Source organism: Phaenicophaeus curvirostris, chromosome Z (genome assembly GCF_032191515.1).
Source record: "Phaenicophaeus curvirostris isolate KB17595 chromosome Z, BPBGC_Pcur_1.0, whole genome shotgun sequence".
NCBI lineage: Eukaryota > Metazoa > Chordata > Aves > Cuculiformes > Cuculidae > Phaenicophaeus > Phaenicophaeus curvirostris.
The window spans coordinates 357033-382786 of NC_091431.1; the positions used below are offsets into that span (position 1 = coordinate 357033).

Consider the following 25754-nt stretch of genomic DNA (forward strand, 5'->3'; position numbering starts at 1 on the left):
GTATTATTACTATTGTCTAGTCTGTCATTGGGACTGAATTGCTGGTTGTTTATGGGAGAACTCATTTTGTGTGGCTGTATAGACTTGGGCAGAGTAGTACCCACTCTGGGCGAGTCCCTTGTTTGTAATGATTCTTACTATGTCTTACACATAATAAAAGTTGTAAGTCTTGCCACCTTTTCTGGCAATGATTTGCTGCACCACCTTCTAGGTGTATTTTGAAAAAGAAAATAGCTGTGTCTCATTATGCCAGACAGTGCTTTTTTTGCATAATCTTTTCCTTTCTGAAGGATCACCTTTATATTTAGATCGTAACTGCAGGGTAGTTCTTAGCTGGCAAAGGGTCTTTTCCTTAGCTGTGCAGATGATTTAATGATAACCTTTTACAAAATATAGACTTAACCTTGGCATTGATAAGCTAGCACTTAGTATTGTGACTGATAACCTTAAAATCAATTTTCAACCAGACCCTCATTTCTTTTCTATATAATACAACCAGCTGAGGAGAGTTTTAGCAGGATTAGCTAAGAGCAGTAGTGTGTGTGCCGTAGCCTTTGCAGCTGAGAACCTGAGTTGTGGCTATATTTTATGTAGTAACTTACCAGTTCAACTGCCAGTTTTATTTAAAACCTAACAAATTTACAACTTTCAGAAACAGTATGAAGTTCTTCATCAGTTTAAAGATTTTGGAACCAGATATCGAGATAATGACTTCACAGAAACTCTTTGAAAACTGTTGTCTTTGCAGTTAGCCCATTCAAAATCAACAAACTGAGTCTGCAGTGCAGTAGGAGAAATAAACTTTGAGGTCTGTAGCAGGCCAGGAAAATTGACATGTATTCCTCTTGATGATACGGTTGAAATTCTTATAGACACTCTCCTTCCTCTCTGTCCCTTTAGTGTTGTGCTCAGCCTCTGTCACTAGAGGGTGGGTGGTCTCTAAGGTTGCTGGCTTCAGTTTTGGGTAGGTGGTGATGGTTTAAGCAAGCTGCATGCTTGTCATGTGCCAGGAGGGTTGTGATGCTGGTAGTGCAGGTCTTTTCCTCTTTGCCAAGGGCAGCATCATGTCGGTATGTTCTTCCCTCTGGAGTCGGAGGGAGGCTTCCACCACGCGTTGCACCAAACTCATGTTCATTGGTCTGTAACTTCACTTTACACTGGAACTTGATGCATGTGATGGGTTTTCTGTACACTGGACAGTTATTCTTTGTTCCTTTCGGTGTCCCTAAGAAAGGTGCTTTTCACAGTTTCCAGGGTTTTAATGTGTTTAACTGATGGCTGGGGAATTGCTTATAGCCACAGGATCTTCCTTATCATCCTCTACCCCTTCTTATCATATAGTGCCCATACTTCACACTTCCTCTTCATCCTGTGTCCCCACTTTTGTGGCTGCTGTTGTTATACTGTGCAGTGTAATACATATATAAATCTATGCAATCTTACTGCTCGTTACTACTAGCTATATAAAAATTATGGATACGCCATGTGATTTTGTAAAGATAGTTAAAACAAAATAGACAGTAGGCATTTAGGCTTTTGCAGCTAAACCAGCTAAAACAAATCTCTATGTGAACCAGGACATGAACTCAGACAAAGCTTGTCAAGTCCTCAGGCCTTTCAGAGTCAGTATGAAATCTATTACTAGCAATGGTGATAGTGTAGTCACAAGGCTTCAGAGTGACAATACAAAGCATATGCAATGGGTGTTTCATATGATGAGTAATTTGTTGTATAACAGTCTTAAAGAATTCTTAGCAGTCAGGAGATCTTTTAAATTAGCATTAAAGCCAACTGTGAAGCAATTATAAAACATGATGGAGGTAAGGTGGTAAGTAAGAGGGCTCAAAAACTGCCATTTCCCAGGTCACAACCCAACCTCAATGGCAACAGACAGAGGAAATATGTATCTTTGAACTCATGTTTTTGTTGAACAGGAAGTACCAACCCCTAATTAGTAGTCTAAAAAACCTTAATATTGGCCCAGGAGTAGAGCATCAAGACAAAGGTGGAGTAAAGAGTAGAAAAATGAACTCAGAGAGACTAGAAATACTTCAAGGCAGGACGTTGGAGCATGGGGAGTAGGTCACTAGCTTTCAAGCTACGTTTAAGACAAGATTCAGGAAAAGCTTATAGATATCCAGGCAAAAATCAGATGTCTGATTATCAGTCCATGTCTGCTGGATCTTATATGTGAGAAAACTAGAGGTCTTAATGCTACTAAAACTTAGGTGAAGACTGCATTTAGGTATTATTTTGTTGCACTGTTTCCATTCTTATAATTGAAGCTTAATGTGGAACTTCATGGAATTTCTCTGGTTTTACCCTTCAGTTTGTCTGAAATAGCAAATAAGTTTGAGTGCAATCATTGTTTTGAGAAAAAGGATCCAGACCAGAAGTGTTTCCTTCCATTTTGTAAAGTTTAATATGTGATCAGTGTTTCCAGGATTTTTAGAAAAGTTGTGTCCTGCAATGAGTCTTTTGTACTATGTGCAGATGGCATAGATAAAGTCTTGCAGCTGTAAGTAGACCCTCAAATGTCATAGTCATATTAGCCCTACATTTTCTAATCCTAAGTAGCCCTGTCTTTTCAATACCCAGAAGGGATAAAAGTATCGATGATGGCTTTGTGTTTGTATCTCTATTCATGGTGACTTTCAGCATCTTAAGCTTCCTTACGTTTTTTGGGATCTTTTTGTAATTTATTTTCAGCTGCAGTCTTTCACAAGCATGTTAAACCAAAATTAAATTATTATCTCTAGTGGAAGTAATCTTAAGTGTGTCTTGTGGGATTGTAGGCTTAATTTCTCCTTATATACTGAAATATATTGCTGCTCGTATAAGTGTTTGGGGCCTTGGAGAAGAGATTGGGAAGGGCATTGGAATGACTAGGAAATACCTGTTGCAGATGGGAAATCATGTATGCTTCTTATGCTGAGTTAATTTGGTATAAAATAGCAAAACTATTTTTCTTATAAGAATCCTTGAACTTCAGAGTAGATAATGGTAACATAGAAGCAAAAACAGTGGTTCATAGAATAGTGCTTCCTACTTTTTGTATGCATGTGTACTCTTGAAATTATAACATTCTCAAACAGTAGATTTTGTTTGTTTTCTTGTTGCTGATTATGAACTCCCAGGATGCTGGTTTTTTTTTTTTACTATTATTACCTATACTTCATAAACATGGTTTCTACACGTGATGAAACTTGAATATTATTTCACTACCCACAGCATACAGAAGTTTTGAATTGTTTTCCTTCTGCTCTGTCTCTAGTCCTCTCTCTGGTTCCTTCATTTTTTATCTTTTTTTCATTGAGAAGAACAGACTTTACTTTCTCAGATGAATACAGCCATTTGAGGATAGTGTCCTAGAGCAGATCAGGCATAATGCTGATTCTCTGAAAGCTTTTTAGGGATACACTGTGTTCAGAGCACGTCTGGGTTGGGGCATGTTTGGGTTGGTGGGAGCTCTGTTATTGCAGGACTAGACATAAGGAAGAATTTCTTCACCATGAGAGCGGTGAAGCACTGGCACAGGTTGCCCAGGGAAGTTGTGGCTGCCCCGTCCCTGGAGGTGGTTCTATGATACTATGATTCTGTGACAAAGTTGTGTTCAATAGTACCTTAAACATGTATTTACAGTGTAACAGTGGATCAGTTTACAGATATTATGGGAAAGAACTTATCACCATGGGCTAGGACATGGAGAGTGAGCCATCTACCTACAGATCAGAATCAGCAAACCAGGCTGTTTGAAAGGAGTCACATTTTAGGCCAAGTGTAAATGGGGCAGACATACTTGCAGAAGACATTTGGTACCACTTAAAAATAAAATTCACACCTCTCATATCTGAAGACGTCTAACCTAGAACCCTGAGTTTTGATATGTCGGTATTCTTTAGTTTAGCTGATGACCTGTGAAGTGACTCTCAGTTTGTCTCCCCAGATAAGTTAGACAATTATACAACAAGACAATTATGACCTTTTATCCAAACATTTGGATTCTTTTATGGGGGCACAGGACCTTGATTACGAGTTTGAAGAATCTAGTATAGAAAACAAATTCACATCAGAAGGATGGGATGTCATCCAGAGGGACCTGGACAGGCTGGAGAAGTGGGTCTGTGAAAACCTCATGAGATTCAACAAGACGAAGTGCAAGGCCCTACACCTGGGTCAGGGCAATCCCTGATTTCAGTACACTATGGGGGATGATGTGATTGAGAGCTGCCCTGCAGAGAAGGACTTGAGGGTGCTGGTTGATGAGAAGCTCATTATGAGCCATCAATGTGCACTTACAGCCCAGAAGGCCAACGCTGCATCAAAAAGAAGTGTGGACAGGAGGTCGAAGGAAGTGATTCTGTCCCTTTATTCCTCTCTTGTGAGACCTCATCTGGAGTATTGTGTCCAGTTCTGGAATCCTCAACATAAGAAGTATGTGGAGCTGTTAGAATGGGTCCAGAGAAGGCTACAAAGATGATCCGAGGGCTGGAGCACCTCCTGTATGAGACAGGCTGAGGGAGTTGGGCTTGTTCAGCCTGGAGAAGAGAAGACTCCGAGGAGATCTTACAGTGACATTCCGGTACCTGAAGGGGCTACAGGAAAGCTGGAGAGGGACTGTTCATGCTATTCATAAAGGCTTGTAGTGACAGCACGAGGGGGAACGGGTATAAACTGGAGAGAGGCAGATTTAGACTAGACGTTAGGAAGAATTTCTGCACCATGAGAGTGGGGAGACACTGGCCCAGGTTGCCCAGGGAAGCTGTGGCTGCCCCATCCCTGGAGGTGTTCAAGGCCAGGTTGGATGGGGCTTGGGCAGCCTGATCCAGTGGGACATCCCTGTCCACAGCAGGGGGGCTGGAACTAGATGATCTTTAAGGCCCCGTCCAACCCAAACTATTCTTTGATTCTATGATTAGTAAAGTGCAATGATATTGTTCTCTGTAGGTGTTCTGCTGGCGGATGGAAGACTAAAGTCTCCTGACTCCTTCCTGTGCCAATGGGATGAATTCTGAAAATTTTGTTGGTGATTCATCATGAGTTTCTTTGGGCTGAATGTCTTTGTTTTGAAGTCTCAGTGCTTCTGAGGCACCAGTGTTAAGGGTTTTGCTGGTTTTGACTCATGGCTTTTTTTCAATAAAAACAGGAACCAGAAACAGAACAAAATGTATTTATTTTAAAAGGATTTATTTTATTTATAAACATTTTCTTACAATATTAATATGGGCACAATGTTGGAGAACGTTTTAAACAAGAGCCGAATAATACTGAAGCTAATGTTTTCTGCATGATTAGATAAAGAATTTTTAGGTTTCTGAGATGCTGGCTATAAATATGCAATTTATTGCAAAGAAAGCAGACAGTAATAGCATTTAATGGGTCCTTGTCTAAGTTCAGGTAATAAAAAATGATGCTAGACTTGCTATAAGACCAAATACCACCTCTGAAGTTGAAGGCTGGTAGCTCTTAGCCTTCTTTAGAAAAATTGTAAGAGAATGCAAAGCAAGTTCTCTCAGTCTTATTTATCCAAAGCTTAAGGGCAGAACTTGATTATAAAGCCCTGGAATACAGATATTACCCTAGAAATTAGCTATTGGAACGCTATAAAATCTAGGAACACATGTAACAGTTTTCCTGAAGACCTTTAAATGTAATTTAAACTTAAGTACCATTGGGTACAGACTGTTCTGAGTAGGGAGGTTAACTGTGAGAGTTCTCAAAGTAGGGATTGCTGGGTTAGAGCTTGAAGAGAATTCAATGGAAATACAAGATCACTCAGTATCACTGGAATGTTAAGAGACTAGCATGCAGGATTTGTATCTTTGTGACACAAGTCTTTTTTCCTGAGTGTTTCAATATCATTAAACTGAAAATGATACAAAATAATAAATCAGAGGTGCCAAAACAGGAAGATGCCAAGGCAGTTTTCTTCCCCAAAATCTGCATCTACAAAGAGAGGCTATCAAAGGCTAAAATGGGGTTACATTCTAATTGTACATAAAACGCAGAGCTTTGAAAGACTGATTGCCTTGAAAACTCTGCATTTCACGTTTTGGCTTACAGCAGCTGAAAATGAAGCATGTGCTCTTTAGGACAGAAGATACTGAATCAGAGAATCACACTGGCATGGAAGAATCTGACCTTTTATGAGAGAATCTGACTAGAGAAAGAAAGGATAGAGCACATTTGTAGTGGAAAGCAGAAAGGAAGTTGTATGTTCCACTTGAAAACTCAGAATTTTATATCGTATTCCATTCACAATCATTTTTTATTCCTGTGATTTCTTGGGGTTATATTTAAAAATTCTTATTTTGAAGACAGAGGGGTTTTTTTTGTTGCTGACCTGCTGCATTCTGCTTCCTACTGAAATTGCCCAATTTTGTGCTGCATACCAGCATCCTGTGAAGCTGTATTAATAGAATTTGTCTGAAAACCATATGCTGTGTTTCAAACTGTTGGGTTTTTTTTTCTGGAAATATAATTGGCTAGAGACCTCATAAAGTGTGTCTGACAATCAGGAAAAAGAAATTCAGACAGGCTCTTAAGGGAGCATACTGAAGCTGATTGTTAAAAAATATGTATTATTTGAACAGTGGCCTTTTTTTAACAATAAACATTAAATGCATTAAATTGAAAGACGTGCATGCAGTGAAATGAGAAGCAGAGGTTTCCCTTCTATTTTTTTTTTTAAGTCGCAGAGCTTACAAATGGAGAAGCTGTCAGTGACTTACATGCATTCAAATTTGGAATGTAAGAAAGAAATTTTTCCAGTATAAATGATCAACACTAAATGTTTAAAAACTTTCAACACTTGCTACATCTAGCAAGAATTGGTTTCTTATTTCTTTCCTCAAGAACTTTTTAAGTGCAAAAAGAAAAACAGATGGATACTACTGTGCTGCTAGAAATGTTTTGTCTGTGGCAGTAAAAAACTACTTTAAAATTCCCATAGTAAGTATCAACTTCTCACATAAAGATATTTTACTGTAAATTATAGAACCTGAACCAATGTATCAGCAAGGTGTTTTCTAAATACCTGACACATTATTGATGCGAATTTGGTAGTTTATTTTCTAAAAATCTCCAGAATATACTGAAACCACAAAATCATACTATTGTAAAAACAAGCAAAACAAATAAACAAACACTTTCAAAAAATGAAACAATCGATATTATCAAATACTCGTGAACAGAATACCAGTGTACCTGTGTGTCTTCTCTGTCCAGGAATTTCTCTTTGTGAAATCTTTTTGTGTCTCTGTCACTTTTAGATTACTGTTTTGGATTGTCATAGGTATGCAGAAAAAGTTCATTTTTTGCTTTAGAAATTATTTCTTGTATAGGTGAACATCACTTTGGGAGCTGCAGTATTTCTTAGAACATCACCTAAACTCCACGTTTTTTTTTACGGTATCGTGATGCGCTCAAAGGTACTGAGCACGTGACTAAGGATTATTGCTTAGTTTTGCTGCATTTAAATCATATATCCCAAACGCTGGCAAAAAAACCATTACAAACAATATCTAGTAAAACCATGAAAGCTGCTGAGCATTTGAAAAGCTTTTTGGCTTCAAAATATGTCTAAATTTCTTCTCTTTGATCATCAGTGCCCTGTGAGGTCTCTGCTCCCGAAAGCGATTCGAAGCCATAGGAATTCTGCTCTTGCAATCACATCTCTTGTACCTGAGGGAGGCTAAAGCTGACTGCCTCTGTAAATCACATTGGTTCTCCTACTCTTGGTGTTTACTGTTCTTTTTTTTCCTTGACAAACGCTGCTTAGATAAATTCAGTTCAGCAGGCATGCTTGAGGAATGGTCTTTGTATTTATCACTTCTTTATATACATGATTTATTTTTCTCAAAATCAACAGCTGGCACGATTCCCAGTCTTATCTCTCCCTCTGTCAAATTACGTCTGGTAATATACACCAGTTGTAACTGTTTGGTTTTTTTTTAAAACTTAGTGCTGGGTTCTAATCAAAGCCAGCTATCTAAAAGGAAGCTGAGTTTTGAACAGTATCAACCAGTAGGGCGGAAGTTAGGAGTGGTTGGCAGTGCATGTCAGAGCACATCCAGGCTTTTTCTGTCCTGTTTTGAGCGCCCTGTTATGAGAAAGACATTGAAAAACTGGTTAGAGCCCAGAGGACTTCCTAGATGATTGCATGGGATGTGAGGACAGACTGGGGGAACTGTGCTCCCCTGTCCTGCAGAGCAGAGGGTGCCTAGTGAGTGCCTTCTGCTGCCTAATAGGAGGTTTTGAAGAAATTGGAACCAGACTGTTCTCAGACATAGGTAACAAAAGGATCAAGGACCACAGGCAAATTGCAAGAAGGGAAATTCTGATCAAGTGTAAGGAGAGAAGTTGTAAAGCAAAGGAGGTGGTGAGACACTGGAGCAGGGTTCATCTGAGGTTCATGAATACAAGAAATAAGCTCAAGAGCAAAAAATGAACTTCCTCTGCATAGACGAAATAACCGAAAGCAGTAATCTAAGGGGAGCAGACACACAAAAAGATTTCACAAAGAGAAATTCCTGGATAGCAATGAGACACTTATTAGAGTGAAAAACATGTAAGGAATGTTGTAAACAACATCAATGACTTTTAACTTAAAGTTTAGTTTACTTAAAATTTAGCCTCGTCTTTAACAGAGGAAGTTGGACAACTTGTAGTACAATTTTTCACTACCTACAGTGTTACACTTGAGAGAATAAAACTGCGTATAGGTTCTTTTAGCCATAGTACCTTTTCATTTTCCTGTGAGGAAATAGACTTGGTAGTGCTTTTAAATTCAGACTGTAGAATACATAATCCTTCTCCTCTCTCTTTCAGAAAAAAAGAAGTTAACATTTTTCTTATTAAACTGGTATAGTAACTCCAAAACAGAGTGGATTTTTTGCTCTGGCTGTTGGTTTTTGGTTAGGATTATTAAGATGTTTAGAAATCCTATGTTATAGGAATGTTTTTTGATAAGGATAAACTTGGATCATACTCAAAGGAAGAGAGTAGATCTGAAAGATGCTTGTATGTTATCTGCTAATAAGGGCATTGGTCACGTGTTAATAACTTGTGTATATATTCTAGGCATGCAGGAGTTCCTGTGCTGTGGAAATAAAATTATAAAGAATTAAATTTAAATATTCAGAGAATGTGAACATTTTGAGGAATAGCAGTACGTGCACACAGGTGAAGAAGGTACTTTAATCATCTTAAAATGTGAGTCTACAATTACACCACCAGACTGCTAGAGATTTTTTCTCTCTAATATTGGACATAGACTTCCAGTACACAGGGCTGAGAGATGTTTTATGGCCTTTATATTAGTGCTTAATTATACCTAAAGGCTACATTATTCTTCTGTGCCGGACCACAGAAGAAAAGTAAATAGTATTTTAAAAACAGACATTGTTTCCTCTTTAGTTGCTGTGTACAGTGCCTCGTCATTAAGCTAAATGAAATGACGTTGATATTAGAGAAACATTTTGTGGGTTTTGTTTGGGTTTTTTTGTTTTTACTTTATTCAGTGGAAAGGAATGTTAAGGTCAGATTTATGCCTGTTACAGAATTTACACCCCTTCTGGCATTTCTGAACTCCCCTATGTGTTGATTGTCTCTTGGGTTCTGCACAGTGGTCTTAAATTAGTGTTTTTTGTAATCTGACAGTCAAAAAAAGAAAACAAATTTAGAAATTGAGTTAAGTCCAAGAAATGTATGTTCTTGTATCGAACACTTTCTAGGCAATGTAAGCCTACAAAAACCAAAAAAGCTCCCGCCAGTCCATCGGGATGAATTTTGTCAGTTTTGGTTGGTTAAAGAATGATCAGGTTTACAATTGATGCTAGATGCTGAGTACTTCAGCACTCCAAAGATGCCTTTTAGATTAACTTGAAACAACTTTTTGATCTAAAGGCTGTGATATGTAGTAGAAGGAGATGAGTTCTTGTCAGGGTGATCTGTGATGAGTGCATTTTTATGCAAAATTTTAACCCAAATTTTATCCAAATTTGATGCATCTAAGTTGATATATAACAGTTGTGCTGGGTAAGGCTATATCCAGGTCAAGGATCTGCCTCCAATGGAAACCAATAGCAAATGTCTGGAAAAGTGAATTTGAATAAAATTAAGTGAGATTCGTCAACTTTTGGTATGAATCATAGAATCATAGAATAACCAGGTTGGAAAAGACCCACCGGGTCATCGAGTCCAACCATTCCTATCAAACACTAAACCATGTCCCCCAGCACCTCGTCCACCTGTCCCTTAAACACCTCCAGGGAAGGTGACTTAACACCCTCCCTGGGCAGCCTCTGCCAGGGACCAATGACCCTTTCTAAAAGTCTTTCTGATATTGTCTATTTTTACCAAATGCTGTCAGCATTTTCCTTTCAATTGTTGTGAGAAGAAGCTGCTGCCGTAATGTCAAATTTCTGTAATTTATTTCTGTTGCCAGACTCAGCCAGCCATGCCTTACCCTTACCAGGCTTTCTGCTGGTAAGTCGATCTCTTCTCACTGTGGTATAAATGAAACCTAGGCTTGTACCCTGCTATCTTTACTGAGTCTCTCCTGTTGTGAGTATCAGAGCTGGTTAGGATCATGTGTGAAATGGTGCACTGGATCTAGGTCAGTCCTGCTGCAATGTATATATGGAAGGATGTACATACGATGCCATGGGACACATTGCTTGTAGCAGTATTGCCGCACGCTACGTTCAAACTTATATTTAACAGCATTGCTTCTTGAACATTTGCAGTTAATATTAAAACTTATTTAGAAGAATAAAGCATTTAAAAGAATTATTTTCTAATGGTCTTTTGTCTGTACAGGTGAAACACTTAGAATTTCATCATTTGCCAAGTTACTGTTCAGCCAGGCAGCATCTCCTGCCATGTTGATATGAATACTTTGCAATAATCGTTAAATGAAACAAAAACCCACAACCAGACCTGCTGTTTTGTACTGAGAGTGCAGCAGTGGGCCAGTAGCTCTAGATGTATCTCACCAATGCTGAGTAGAGGTGAAGGGTCACCTCCCAGGTGGCTGCTGGCTTTCCTTGCTTTAAGGGCACTCTGCTTGGTCATAGTCATGGTCCTCTTGGTGTCCACCAAGATGAAATCCTTTTCTGCAAAGCTGCTTTCCAGCTACTTAGCCACCTGACACTACAAGTCATGAGCTTCCAGCTCCCTTCCTCATGGGACTCCCACCTGGATGATCTTGGATTCCTTCAGTACCTCTGGAAATTCAGGCCTGTGATGCCAGAGGGGCTTGAAGGAGAAACATTGCATCTCTTTCTTGTTACCTCTGATGCTGTCCAGGCTGCCGATTTCCTCTGTGGCACAGATGTTGCACCAGTGCACACCTTCTATGGGAGCTCTGAAGATAAAATTTCCCTGTTGTCTTTGCCTTCTGGGAGTCTGAGACTAATACTAACGTGTCATGCTGGTTTCAAGAAAGGTAAAGGATGTGTTTAAGATGCTGCAGCTGAAATTTCAAGTGTTCTCCCATCCTCTTAGACTTGCTTTTTGACTGCATGTTTTGTCCTAAGCAATAATGGCGAATGCATCTTTGCAAATTTGGATTCTCTGTCATTTCTGGACTTTCTCCATTTGACAGTCTGTGACCTTAGTTAGATGCATTGGGTTTTGATTTTCTGTCTTGAATAGAAATGTCATGGACTTCACAAAAAAAGCTTCTGAATTTCATTAATTTTCTGTGCATCTGGAAGCACTGTTGGTCACAATGCTGGCCACTGTGCAGGCCAGGCAGGTTTTCAAATTTAAAGACTCCTTTCTTAGGAGAGCAGTAACAGGTTGCTTGATGAGAGGAAATGTCAATTATTCTACCACAGTATGGAAGCCCAGTTGCTGTGTGCTGAGAGGAGATCTCCTATGGCTTGAAAATAAGCTTCCTGGTTCATGTAAAATGAAACATCAGCAAATAGTAAATAATCTGAACTTATATTGCAGGCTGTTTTCCTGGGGCATCTGACTGAAATTAGGTTATACTCTTCTAAATCCATTTGTTAGGGTAGCCTGCAGCTATGGGGAGAAATTAAAGATCTTTAGTGTTATTTGATGAGGAGTTCATGCCTTTAATTCCAGAAACTGGAATGGCTGACCTCTCTGTAGAGGTCGAATAATACATAATGCCAAATAATAAATCATATCAAGGGTGGTAATTGCTATCAGCTCCCATTTATGAATATGTATATGTGCTAGCTAACATCACTAGAAATTTGTAAATTAGAAAAGCCTTTTCAGTAAAGAGATTCATGAGGCATTTTGTTTCCATGCATGAGACGTTAATTGAGTAATTTTACAATGGCACATTAAGATTGTTGTTTCTAATGTAAGCTAAGAAGTCTTGGCTTTTGTGTTTCAGTTGTAATGCTTATTATACTTGAAATTCCAGCTATCCATTTTTGCACTCCCATTTAGTCTGGTAGTCTTGTACCTGGTCATCCATATTTCTAATTGCACGGCCAGCTTTCCAGAAGAGGCTGCGCTTCTGAGAAACTCATTTGCCTGCTTTACAATTAGTTTTATTTTGGCAATCTGAGTTGAAATCGATTTTTTTAAAATATCTTAAAAAATAGAAAAAATCTTACTGCCACCTTCTTGCCACAATTATATTTGCTGCAGGCAAACTAGGACAATAGGGAAAGACCAACTCTTTTGTGGGAAGTTTCAGCCATGTAGGTATCACATTTATTATCTCATAATCAAGATGATGTGAATGAGGAGTAAGGTGCTTGTGAATTCATTCAGTCCATCTAAGCAATGCTTGCGCTCTTTAAAGCTATGTTCTATTTGCTTGAATACTTCAGTGCTCTTCATATTATTGAACATGTCGTGCTTTTCCTTGTATGGAGCCCAACAACCAAAATATACGCCTCTGAGTGTGTTTGATGCTGTGTTTCTTATTTTAAAGTCTCTTCTTCTATATGAGATGCAGGGGGACTTCATAGTTAAGTCTGATTTTGGTTTGGTTCTTTTTTTTGGTTTTTTTTTTTTTGATTACTCGCTAATCTGGATCATCTTAAGGTTAATACCTGTACATTTGGCATACTGTTTTTCCTTGTACTGAGAAGTTTCCCAGAAGACAGTATTACTCGATTAAGGCACTTGAAATGTAGTTGTTTGGGGTGTTTTTCTAAAGAGCTAGTTTGCAAAGTTTTTTAATAATTCAGAACAGGTTTTATAGATAAACTTCCAGGAAGAAGACTTTTATTCCCCTCTGCTGCATAAAAGGGAAATGGAAGAAATACAGAAATTGTTGTTATGGAGCTATTGCAGTTCTGTGGAAAGGGTAGCTGAAACTCATGAGCTGTAAGATGAAGTCTACAGATTTACTGCCCTTTCAGCAAACCTGTAGAAGACGTCTGGGAGACAAATGTAATTGATGCTTACAATGTCTTTATATCTTCATGTTATCAACTTAGGTTTCATCAAGTTGTATGAAACAGCAGTTTTCTATTAATGTTTCAGAAGTCTTATCATGTGATCTCAGGCTATATTACAATTATTTCACCATTTTATTGTTTCCACATCCTCCTCTCCATTAAAGGAAAAAAAAAGCAAGAAAATTAATGTGTTTTGTGCTAGGAATTCACTTATTCTGGAGGCAGTCAATCAAAAGTGTGTGAAAAATAACAGCATATGTTCACCTCTCTATGCTAACACAGAATAATTGTATTCCATTAAGAGGTGACTTAATTTACATGAGTGAACGATAAAATAAATAAAGCAAATGTAGTGTAAGTACTGCTCTTCTTGCATCTGAGCAGTATTTTTTTTTAGTGTTTATATATGTTTTTCTGAATGTGCTGATATTGCCGATGAGCTGAAACAGCATTTCGTCATGATAAGCACCTTGTATCTCATTATGTCTGAACAAAAGTAGAATGTCAGTTGATAGTTTTTAATTTTATGCAAATATATTTGCTTCTTAATTTTTAACATCTGAAAAGTATAGCCAGACATATTTCTTGGCTTATCCAGATGGACATCTGTCTCTATACTGCATGTGCTCAGGGAGAGTTGCTGAGACAGGCTGCTGGACACATCAGTTAAATCAGTAAGTGTCCTAACATTGTCTCGTCTCTTGACAGTGCAATTTATTTCCTCTTCCTCTGGAAAATGCCAAAGGGATGAAATCTGGAAAATAATGCTTATCTACAATTCCTCCTATTTATCTGCATCTATGTTGCCTTTCATGTCTCATTAATCCCTCCTGTTGCATGTTTTTACATTTATTTACATAGAAGGATTGTGTGACTTTCCTATTCTTATATTAAGCTTTTGATTCTATGTTCTTAATTATATGTCCATAATTACCCCAATTAACCAGCTTTATTCAGTAATTCATGGTCCTTCCTGTCTCGGGGGGGAGGGGTAGGGGATGGTGCATCATTGGAAGTGAACAGGAAAACCTAACAGTTTCCTTAAATTGTAATGCTGTATGTGTCTTTTATTTTCCTAAAAAAAAAATAAAATTAAATAATTGCTTTCTTATAATATTCAAGATCTAGTTCCACTTTCATAAAGGATTTTCTGAGCTGAAGAAGAATGTAGGAAATACAAAAGAATGGCTGATGTTAGCTAAGACAAGAATTCAAGTTATGTCATGTTTTGAATTTGCATCTTGATATTTCCTTATAATTCTCCTTATATTCTGCATTATGGGAGTGAGTGACTAATCTTTACTTCGGTAGTGGTTAATAGGGAAGAGATTAGTCACTCATACTAAGGTGTTTGTGAATAGCAGTTTATGATTTGATTATATCTTCCTTCAGCTGTCACTCTTAGCAGCTGAAGAATCTTAAGTCTAGGCATCGTTTTTCTTCTTTTTTTTTGTGCAAAATCCATTTCATTGCCTTTGTTGCCCTTCTTTCTATCTTTTCTAGTTCCACTGTGTCATCTTTAGGATGAGGGGCCAGAACTGAGCACATCAGTCCAAAGTCCAAATAGAATATGTTTTTGATTTATTCCCTGGCCTCCTGCTGCCATTTACTAAGTTCTTGATGCCACTAAACTTCTTTACTTTTTTAGCTCACTCAGTCTGGGAAACTGCTCACGTTGTGCTGGGAGCCTCTCTGATGGATTTCCAACATCTCCTCTTCAGTGACAGAGGAGGGAGAAAAAAGGAAAGGAAAAGAGGGGTCAATATGTGCATTTTGGTTTGGTGCAATCACATCAAAGCATTCAGGGAATTTAACATTCTCTATAACATGTACAATTTGAATTTATTTGGACAATAGCTGCTGCGATAGTGAGCTTGTTCATCTGAAAACAAAAAGTGGTCAGAGATGTTCCTCTGATTCTGATTTTCACATCATAGTGAAATAAAAACTAGAAGTGGTGTGGTGCCTTTTAAAAAAATCACATGCAACTGTTGGAACTTTTGGGGTTTTTTGTATTTTTTTTTACTTGTTCTGAGAAGATTCCAGGCATTGTTGAATGTTCCTAGGGCCAAAAAAAAAAATAAAAAAAAGAAGAAAAAAATATAAGAGAATCAATAAGGGAAGATTCCACTCTCAGCAAGTTTCTGCCAGGAAGAGCTGTTGCACCATGCTAAGTGGTTTTATCTCTTAGTTTAAAACTCAGCTACTTTCTAATAAAGTGGTGTTGCAGCCTGTCATTCTAGCTGGAAAGTGGCAATAAGGAACACCAAGAGTAAATAAAATATTAGTCTGGGTTGTCTTTCTTATGGTGAGCAATAATCATTGATTCTGAGCAGCAAAGGAATTTTGTTCTATATTTTCAAGATGCGTATTTATAGGAAAAACTATGTACTGATATTCATAGTATTTCTAGAGATGAACTCAGCAGAATTTCTTTTCATAAACTTTCATTAGTAAATAGGTCATTTATAATCACAAGTATTGATGAATGAATAAATGCCTGTTTTGTGAATTTAGTGTATGGATCTAAACATGGAATTGCAGAAATTTATGCTGCTGCTGTAAAATTGGTCATATAATAATCAACACTTACTCTGGAAATTAGGCTTATTAAGTAATTTGTGATGTTCCAGCATAAAATTTTACTGCATGAGGTCTTGTTAATGCTTTGTAAAGCTTATTTTTTTACTTGACCCAATCTGCTGAGCATCTTAGAAGCATTCCCCTCAGCTGACCTCACTGCAAACAATTTTAGTGTTTTCTGTATGATGAGATGCACCTAGAAAAACATGGAGAACTTTCTGATTTTGTTGGCTCTTTCCCAAAGCAGAGGACTTGCACTTCCATTTTGCTGTTTTCTGGGATCGTCCACATTTCTCTCATCTCTTCACAGTACTCTCACCTCCCTCCCTCCCTTTCTGTTAAAATTCAAAAGGCACAATGGGATTTTTTGTTTTCTGGTGCTTATTTATAGTTATGGTGTTATCTGCTTCAGCGTATGCTTGGTAAACCTCTGCAGGTGGTACAGGCAGCACATTTGAAAGCTTGAGTGTCCTCCCCAGAGCAGCTGCTGATCCAGCCACTTCAGTATCCTGCTCACTGTCTTGTTCTTTCAAAATCCACTGATTATTTCCTTGGCTTGCCCTGCTTACTGGGTCCCTACAGATGAGATGTGGGAATCAGACCTGAGGTGCCTTATATAAGAGTATAGTTAAATCTATTCAGTGCACTAATAATTTAAAGACTTTTCAGAAGCTATTAATTTCTAAAAATCATTTAGTTGATCTCAAATGATATAATCTGCTGCCTCATTGAGCACATTATACGTGTACTATACTTTGAAAAAAGTGCATCTTCAAAAGACAGTGTTTTATTTTATTTTTCATTAATGAAGTAATATAATTTCTGGGACACCATATGTTCCCCACAACTACTACCAACCAAATTTTTCTTTATGTTTCATTCTTTGTTAATTACCATAGTTATATGCATTGTATGCTTCTATAGACTATTATTTCGCAAGTTATTATTTGAAATTAACAGAATACTTGATGTGTTTATATATATGTGTGTCTGTGTGAACGTTCACACATAAATTACACATGTGATCTGCACACAAATGGAAAAATAAGACTGTTATAACAGAAAATACATCTGTGAAACATAGGAGAAATCTGATATACATTAATGGTTTTGACATGAGACAGTGAACTTAGTAGGGATAAAATAATCAAAATTATTTATTCCCATTTTTATTGGATTTAAAGGCAGTTAATATTTCTGGAATAGACTTGTTGGGGTTGAAAAAGGCCTTTAAGATTACAAAGTCCAACATCGCTCTAGCAGCGCCAAGTCCACCACATCCCTAAGCACCACCCTAAGCATTTTTTAAATAGGATGGTGTCTCAACCACTTGCTGGGCAGCCTGTTCCAATGATTGACAATCCTTTCAATGAAGTAATTTTTTCTAATATCCGGTCTAAACCTCCCTTGGCACAATTTGAGACCATTTCCTATTGTCCTATCACTTGTTCCTTGGAAGAGGAAACCAACAGCCACCTCACTACAACCTCCTTTCAGGCAGTTGAAAAGAGCAGTAAGTCACTGCTCAATCTCCCTTTCTCCAGATTAAACAGCCCCAGTTCCATCAGCCACTTCTCTTAAGACTTATTCTATAGACCCTTCACCAGCTTCATTGCCTTTCTTTGCACGTGCTCCAGCACCTCAATGTCTTTCTTGTAGTGAAGGGATAAAAACTGAACATGAGACTTCAAAGTATGGCCTAACCAGTGATGAGAACAGGGGGGTGATCACTTGCCTCCTCCTGCTGGCCACACTATTTCTGATGGAAGCCAGTATGTTGGGTGCTTTCTTGGCACACTGCTGGCTCATATTCAGTGAGCTATTGATCAGTTCACCCAGGTCCTTTTCCAGCAGGCAGCTTTCCAGCCACTTTTCCCAAACTTGTAGTGTTGCATGGAGTTACTGTGACCCAAGTGCAAGACCCGACACTTGGCCTTGTTGAATCTCGTACAACTGGAAGCAGCTCATCGTTCCAAATTGTCCAGATCCCTCTGTAGAGCCTTTCTACCCTCAAACAGACCAACACTACTGCACAACTTGGTGTCATCTGCAAAGTCACTGAGGGAGCACTCAATTCCATTGCCCAGATCATTGAGAAAGATATTAAATGGAGCTAGCCCCAATCCTGAGCACTGGGGAACACCACTTGTGACTGATGGATTTAACTCCATTCATCACAATTCTCTGGGCCTCGCCATCCAGCCAGTTTTTACCCAGCAAAGAGTACACTCATTCAAGCCATGTGCAGCCAGTTTCTCCAGCAGACTGCTGTGGGAGCAGTGTCAAAGGCTCTACTAGATAGAAAACATCCACAGCCTTTCCCTCATTCACTAGGTGGGTCACCTTGTTTTAGCAGGAGATAAGGCTGGTCAGGCAGGACCTGCCTTTCCTAAACTCATGCTGACGAGCCCTGAGGACCTGGTTGTCCTGTATGTGCGGCGTGATGGCATTCAAGACAATCTTCTCCATAAACTTCCCTGGCATTGGGGTCAGGCTGACAGGTTGGTAGTTCCCCAGATCCTCCTTCCAGCCCTTCGTGTAGGTGTGCATCACATTTGCTACTCTCCAGTCATGTGGGGTCTCTCTAGTTAGCCAGAACTGCTGATAAATGACAGAAAGTGGCTTGATGAGCACTTCCACCAGTTACTTCAGTACCCTCGAGTGGATCCCGTCCTGCTCCATAGACTTGTGTATGTCTTAAGTGGTGTAGCAGGTCTCTAACCATTTCCCCTTGGATTATGGAGGCTCCATTCTGCTCCCTGTCTCTGTCTTCCAGCTCTGAGGGTGAGGTACACAGAGAACAATTGGTCTTACTATTAAAGATTGAGGCAAAGAAGGTATTAAGTACGTCATCTTCTTCTTTGTCCTTTGTCATTGTGTTTCCCTCTGTGTCCAATGAAGGCTGGAGATTCAGCTTAGCCCTCCTTTTGTTGTTCATGTATTTATAGAAACAGTTTTTTATGGTGGCAGCCAGTTTAAGTTCTATTTGGGCTTTTGCCCTCCTAATTTTCTCTCTGTATAAACTCATAACGTCTTCGTAGTTCTCCTGGGTTGACTGCCCCTTCTTCAAAATACCTTAATGCTATTTTTTTTTTCCCAAGTTCCAGCTGAAGGCCAATCTTCTTCCCTGCCAGTTCATCTTTTGACACATGGGGATGGCCTACTCTTATGCCCTTAAGACTTTCTCCTTGAGGAATATCCAGCCTTCTTGGACTCCCCTGCCCTTTAGGGCTGCCTCCCAGGCCACTCTTGTCAGCAAGTCTCCTAAACAGGCTAAAGCTTGCCTTCTGGAAGTCCAAGGTCACAGTCCTTCTGACCCCCACCTCCTCACTTCTCCAAGGACTACAAACTCGTCATTTTGTGATCGTGTTTAAATCTTCTGCCATTGCTCCTGACCCTGCAAAAGTTTTGTCAGCTGCTGTCATTTGAGCTGTGAGCTCCTGGCAGGTCTTTCAGCTCCCCCTAATGTTCCCCTGATTCAGGAAACCCTCTTGTGCCCTACGCTGGAGTGCTCATCTTGGCAAATGAGATTTGAGAAAGGAACAGAGACCATAGCCCTGGACGTGCACAACCGGTCAGCATTTTCTTAGCCGTGGAGCCTGTTTATTGGAGCAGGTTTTGAGCCTTCTATGAGCACTCTGATTCTCCTGTCAATTGCCTGGATCTGCAGTTATTGTATGAGATATAGGAATTGCACTGGAGCAGTTTGATATATGGGCAGTCCTGATGATGTTTGTCCCTGCAGCTATTGCCGTGTTGCCCTGGAACATTAAAGTCAGGAGCGTAGAGTATGCTGGGAATCAGTGGAGGACCTTTCATCCTTCTGTGATTAAATTGTTTTTTAGACCAAGCATACTGAACTGGAGGTCTAAGTCTTTTGTTTGTAAATGTTGGTTCCTAAATTTGGGGATTCAGGGTAAAGCCTTATTTTTTTCAAAACAATCGGTTATTTTTTTTCATAACTGCCTGCTCTTTTTATCATCTGGGATGGTTCAAGCATGAAGAGTGGCAACTGGCAATGGCAATTTTGACAGTATTTTCTGTAAACAAGAGAATCACTTTCATTTCAGTCACTTCACAAATGCCTTCTGACCAATGAAATGTTTTAAGAAGTTAGCTCATGTTTGGCTCTATCACCTTCTTAAAGCAAATAATAATCCCTGTTATGAGTACCCTTAAGTCTTGTTCATATAAATACTTCCTGTCACATAAAGATGCTTTGCAGTGAAAAAGCCACAGATCATGATATTTTCCAACATAGTTATAGGCTTTCATTTTTAGGAATACAAGTACCATATCCTATTGATCATTTTTCTCTCCTAAGAAAATTACCTAGCCAAACATTTATATTGACAAAAGAAATATTTTAACTTACATGTGAATTTGCATAATTCTATAACTTCTTTATAGGCATTTACTCACTCCTTGAAGTCGTATGAAAACAATCCAAATAATATACCATACAAAACCTTTCACATAGCCAAGACAGCTTTCTACAGCCATCTCTTCTCTCTACTGAAAATCTCCCTAAAATGTATTCACTAGCTTGCTTTCTGTAACATAGAATTACTCCCAACACACCATATTGTCATTAAACTAGCTATAAACTTAAAAAAAAAAAAAAAGTTGTGTAGCAGCAGGAAGGAAGGCAAGCAATCATAAGCAAGAATACACAGTTAGTCGGTTTTTCTTTTTTGTGAAGTTCATGTAGCCAGACAAAAAAAATGATATCAGAGCTAGTATTTAGTGCAAATGTATCTAATGAAAAGAAATAGGAACAATATTGAATTTGAGCCCAGTAAGCCAAGATAATGGAAATATATCTGCTTATCTCTTCAGGAAAGTAAGAAAAGTTATTTTATATGTTAAATACAAAATCAAAAACCAATTTGTAATTGTACAAATACTTTGATGACTTCATCTAAACTATTTACCTGTGTTTTGATATGATGTAATTTTTAGGGTATTAAAAAAAAATCAGAAGACCTGCTTATTATTTTTCAGTACTGATAATATTTTTAGAGTTTCTTACCCTTAAATAGACAATTCTGTCATTCAAGGCAGACTGAAATCTTTTATATGCATTAAGATTCAGAAGTCAGTCAAACCATTGTTCACGGAATGTCCCCTAGGAACAAATCCTGGGCTTGAGATGTGGGTTTTGAGAGACAACTTATTCAGTGCTCTGTCCCCAGCCTGGTAGACCAAAGATGCAAGAGAAGCTGCAGTGTTATTCTTCAAAAGGGTACTAGTTGGTAAGGAATTTCAGTTCCACCTCCCAGGTATCTCAGGAGGACTAATGGAGAACGCAGAGCTGGGCCTTGGAGGGTTGGAGGCAAAAATCTGCAAGGATTATTTTCCTTTTGCCAATCCAGCCTGGACTTTGGAGACTGGAGGCTTTGCCTACTTTCATTTCAGATGATGTGAATGACTTTTTGGTATCTGAAGTTATCAGATAAAAGCTATGGTCAAGTCCCCTGACATTTCTATGCCATCCTGATGGAAAGGGTGAAATGGAGTTTTTGATCTCTAAAGGTGGCACGGTACATTTCAGAGACACTTTATGCTCCGGCAATGAAATTTTTTTTTCCATTTCTAACAATCTTGGATTCCTAAAATCTTCAGGAAAGTGTTTGATCCGGTGGGTCTCTTCCAACCTGGTGATTCTATGATTCTATGATTAGCGTGTCTTGTTGAAGCTTTGCTTTTCAAAGTCTTTTTTCTATCATATTGTTAGTAATGTATTAGCAAAAGTGGGAAAGAGATTATATGGAGATACACATATAAATAAATAAATATATATATAACTGGCTGATTTGTACAATATCATTATTTTCAGATGGCTGTAATGACTGTTTGACAGTTTTCTCCCTTCAGGCATTTCACATATTTGAGTGTATCAGACATCCATGAGAAGTAGGTACGTTACGTTTGATCATATAGAGATGCAGTCTTACATACTCTTACTCTCTATTAGAAAGCAAGAATTTTATTTATTATTTAGTGATACACTCTTTACTTTGAAAGTCTTGGCTTCTGTAGAGTTGAATCATGGGGCAGTATTAGGACAGTCAGGAATCTGGATGTTGTTGCACTTACTTATTATGTGCATGTTGAACAGGCATGATACTATTGAATATTTAATATTATCTACTACTACTTTAACATCTACTTTAATATTATCAGTTCAGCCAGTTTCTTATCTCACAATGGCGCAATCTGGAATATCTTGGCAACTCTAGCAATTAGCAAATCTCCATGTTCAGATTTTATGAACATGAACATACTACCTTGTGCCAGCGACCAGAACAGGAGCCCAATGGAAAAAGAATTCATTTATTACTGCCTATTAACAAAGTGTTATTCAGTTTAGCTATAGGTGCTTTAAAAGTTGACCAGTGTAAATGTCAGTTAGGCCTTGAACTAACATGTTTTTTTCACTTTTGCTCAAATGTTAAATATTCTGTAGTGAACCCATGACTACAGAAAATTTGTTTGGCAAAAGATAACACTGAAAGACCTGAAGAGCAAATAGTTGTGAGAAATGTCAGATACTGATATCACGTGAATTATAACTAATTTTGTTCACATGTTTAACGAAAACAAGGTGGAGGATTAATAACAGTGGGATAGAGGTGGACAGTGTAACGGGCAGTTGCAATGACTGAAAACAGTAGATTTAAAAGATTTCACAAGGCAATATGAGTCAACAGAAATAGAGTTTAATTTGATTTTTATTGAGTGTTGCCTCTTTGATCAAAGTATTTCATAGCTGATAAACTGAAGACAGCTTTTTCCCCCCTTACTTAGTAAATACACTATGTGTTTGAAAGCTAGAGTGCTTTGTTCCAGCTGGTCTTATAAAGATATTACTGCTTGCTTCTTTTTGTAAGTAAACACATTAATCTGAGAGTGAGATGCAGTTGGGTATCTAGCTAAGCCGAAGTGGGTTTTTTTAAATTAAAGTGTAATGTATACCTTTCAGTAAGCTCTCTTGGTTTATTATGAATACAATAAATAATTGCAGCCTGCCTTTAATATGTATTCTGCAGAAGATTAATTCCCACAGGCTGCATTGATTTATTTACTTTCATGAATTCCGTTATCTAAACTCTGCCCTGAGAGAAAAGGATTAAAGGTAACTCTGCTGGTGTTAATAGCAATGGTAAGAACTGTATTACTAGTTGGTTTGTTTTCCAATTAGGATTCATCCTTTACTACAGCCCTTCTCTACGTTTCTGTCTTCCACTCCATCAGTAAAAAACGTCAGCATGAATGAACATATTGTTTATCTCCACAGCATCTTGGCTCATGGATTCCCCTTCTTATTGTCTCCTTTATGTCATCATGATGTTTTCTTTATTCTTTTTGTCTCTTTTTAGATGACAGTGCTACCATTTCGGACTATGCTTATTGGTTGTGAGGTCCTACTTTTATCTGTGGAATAAGAATCTAATGTCAGTGAATAGAAACACATTGATTTAATTAAGAAGGTAACTAAGTCCTTATTTCATTATCTGTAATGTGGCTGTACTTTTTTCCAGAAATCATACTACAGTCACAGTGCTTAGAAGATTCAATCTTTTAGCTGTCAGAATTCTATTCTGCCTGTTAACATGAACCCCTAATTCTAGAGAGCCCATAAACTGCAGCTACATAATCTGAACATACCTGTGTTTTGTCTTCCCTAAGCTTCTAAAAGACCTGAATATTGTCTGCCTCCATAGGGGAGGAACATTCTTACTACTTACCTTAATCACTTTTATTATTTAAAAAAAAAAAAAAAGAAGAAAAAGACTAAAAAACGCCTACACTCACTGCTTGTTTAATGCTACCATGCTTACCTAGATCAATGGTATATCCTTTTTCAGTCTCAGATTGGTGCATACGTAAGTGTCATGGTATTAGATATCCCTGAATTAGTGAGTACATCAGTAGTGCGCTCACTGTTTTCTTTTTTAAAATCACTTTCATATCAAAGATATAAAGTTGGGGTTTTTTCTGGTTTTCATAGTGATACTGGTCTACTTAAAGGTCTAAGTGAAAAATCCCACAGCTATTGCTTCTTGGAACCCAGTTTTCAGTTGTTTATTTTTTTTTAATATTTGTTCTTAATACAAACAGAAAATGTTTTTCTCATTTTGGAAGTAGCATTCTAGCTCTTTTTGTTTATGGTACATTAAACTATCCTGCTTCTGGGATTTATATTTTTGTATGTCAGAGGGGCTAGAAATATTGAATTCTTTATATACCTGTGCATAAGGCAGCCCTCATAAGCTGAGCAATTTTTATGCTTCATTTGCTTCATTACCTTTCTGCTGTGACTGTTTGTATGTATGAGTGCAACATTTGTGTATTTTTTTTGTACTATTCGATGTAATATCCACTTTGAAATAACTACATTTTTGTACGGCGTATCATTGTTTCTGCTAGTCGCTGAGACCCACACTGGTGTTTATTTTTGAGCACTGGAAAAAATGCTTACTGCAAATTCTTATAGTCCTTTGTGGCAAATGGTAGTGTTTTCTATTATGACTTAAAAACAGTGAATGAAGTTAGAGCTGTGTAATCGGTGTGCAGCGTAACCAACGAATGCTTGGGTCTCAGGGCATCTTTGAACCTCAGTTTCAGAAACTGAATGATGTCTGAGAAAAGCTGTGCCTGCTCAGATGGATGAAATTCTGCTAATTAACTTATAAGGAAAAGCTTACTTAATGGAGAATTTGGAAACTATTTTATGTCAAGAGATACTTATGGTTTTATTACCCCTAGTTTATTAACAGTTACGGATTCCAGAGAACATTCACAGTCTTCTGAGCTCTAGGAACAAGCAAGGCCAGAGAATTCATAGAGTATAATTTAGGTGGCCTTACAAATAGACAATGAAGTGGGTATAGAGAAATGACAGCTTCAGCAAATCAGAGTGATTTTGGCACAGATTGTGTGTCCCTTTATTTACTTGCTGTATAACTTGCTTGTACTGCGTGGAAACTTGGAGCACCAAGCCCATCTAAGGAAGCAGAAGTAGCCTGATAGACCAATAGTAAATATGAAAAGTGTGGTAATGGAGACTTCTGCAATCTTACACTTCACTGTCCTTTTCAATCAAAGTATGGTGATTTTGGGATGGGATATCCTCTAAAAGCTGAAGCTTGAAATTCTTCTGAAACTTGATCAAAAAATTTTGTCTTCCAATACAAAAGATAACACGGCTCAACTGATAAGACTCTGCCACTTTTCTTTTATTTCATATGTGTTCTCCTCACCCTATTCCATCTTTTATAACAGGTTTTATAGGCTTTTCTCCTGTGTGAACTTCAATTCAACTTATGCATGGGACTGTTTTATCTGTCTTTCAGTTAATGCATATCCTTATTTTGGATGTTTTGATTTTTATCTTTTTTTTTTTAAAAGTGGTATTGCTTTCTTCTTGAAATTTGGGTTTAAAACACATGTTTTAAAACCCTCTTGGAGACACTGGGAAGTTATGAGTAGCATTTGGATGGGAGAAAGGTCAAAGACCCCAAGTAGTTCTACAAGCATACTGATCAATGTCTGTGAGAATATGGCTTAGTGGTCAGCAATGGTACAACATGTTCAGAATTGCCATGGGGACATTTAATGTTATGTAGCCTAATCTATCATATACTTACACTGTGCTCTTAAAAATATGAAATTTCAACAACTACTTAAAATAGCTGATAGCTAAAACATAATTTCCACATATATAGTTAGATTGAGTTCTGAGTGAGTTTTTCAATAAATGTTCTAATG

General features: G+C 38.0%; 1 protein-coding gene across 3 annotated transcripts in view; it reads left to right on the plus strand.

The window, feature by feature from the left end:
* The window catches only part of PRR16 (proline rich 16), a 157305-nt gene that overhangs the window by 62933 nt on the left and 68618 nt on the right, over positions 1-25754 (plus strand). Inside the window, exon 1 of one of the 3 annotated variants that reach the window (XM_069880406.1) lies at positions 23393-23473. The exons of the other annotated variants lie outside the window; for them this stretch is intronic. The gene's annotated coding sequence lies outside the window, so the exon portion shown is untranslated. Of the gene's footprint in view, positions 1-23392; positions 23474-25754 lie in introns of those variants that run through there. 3 annotated transcript variants of the gene reach the window in all.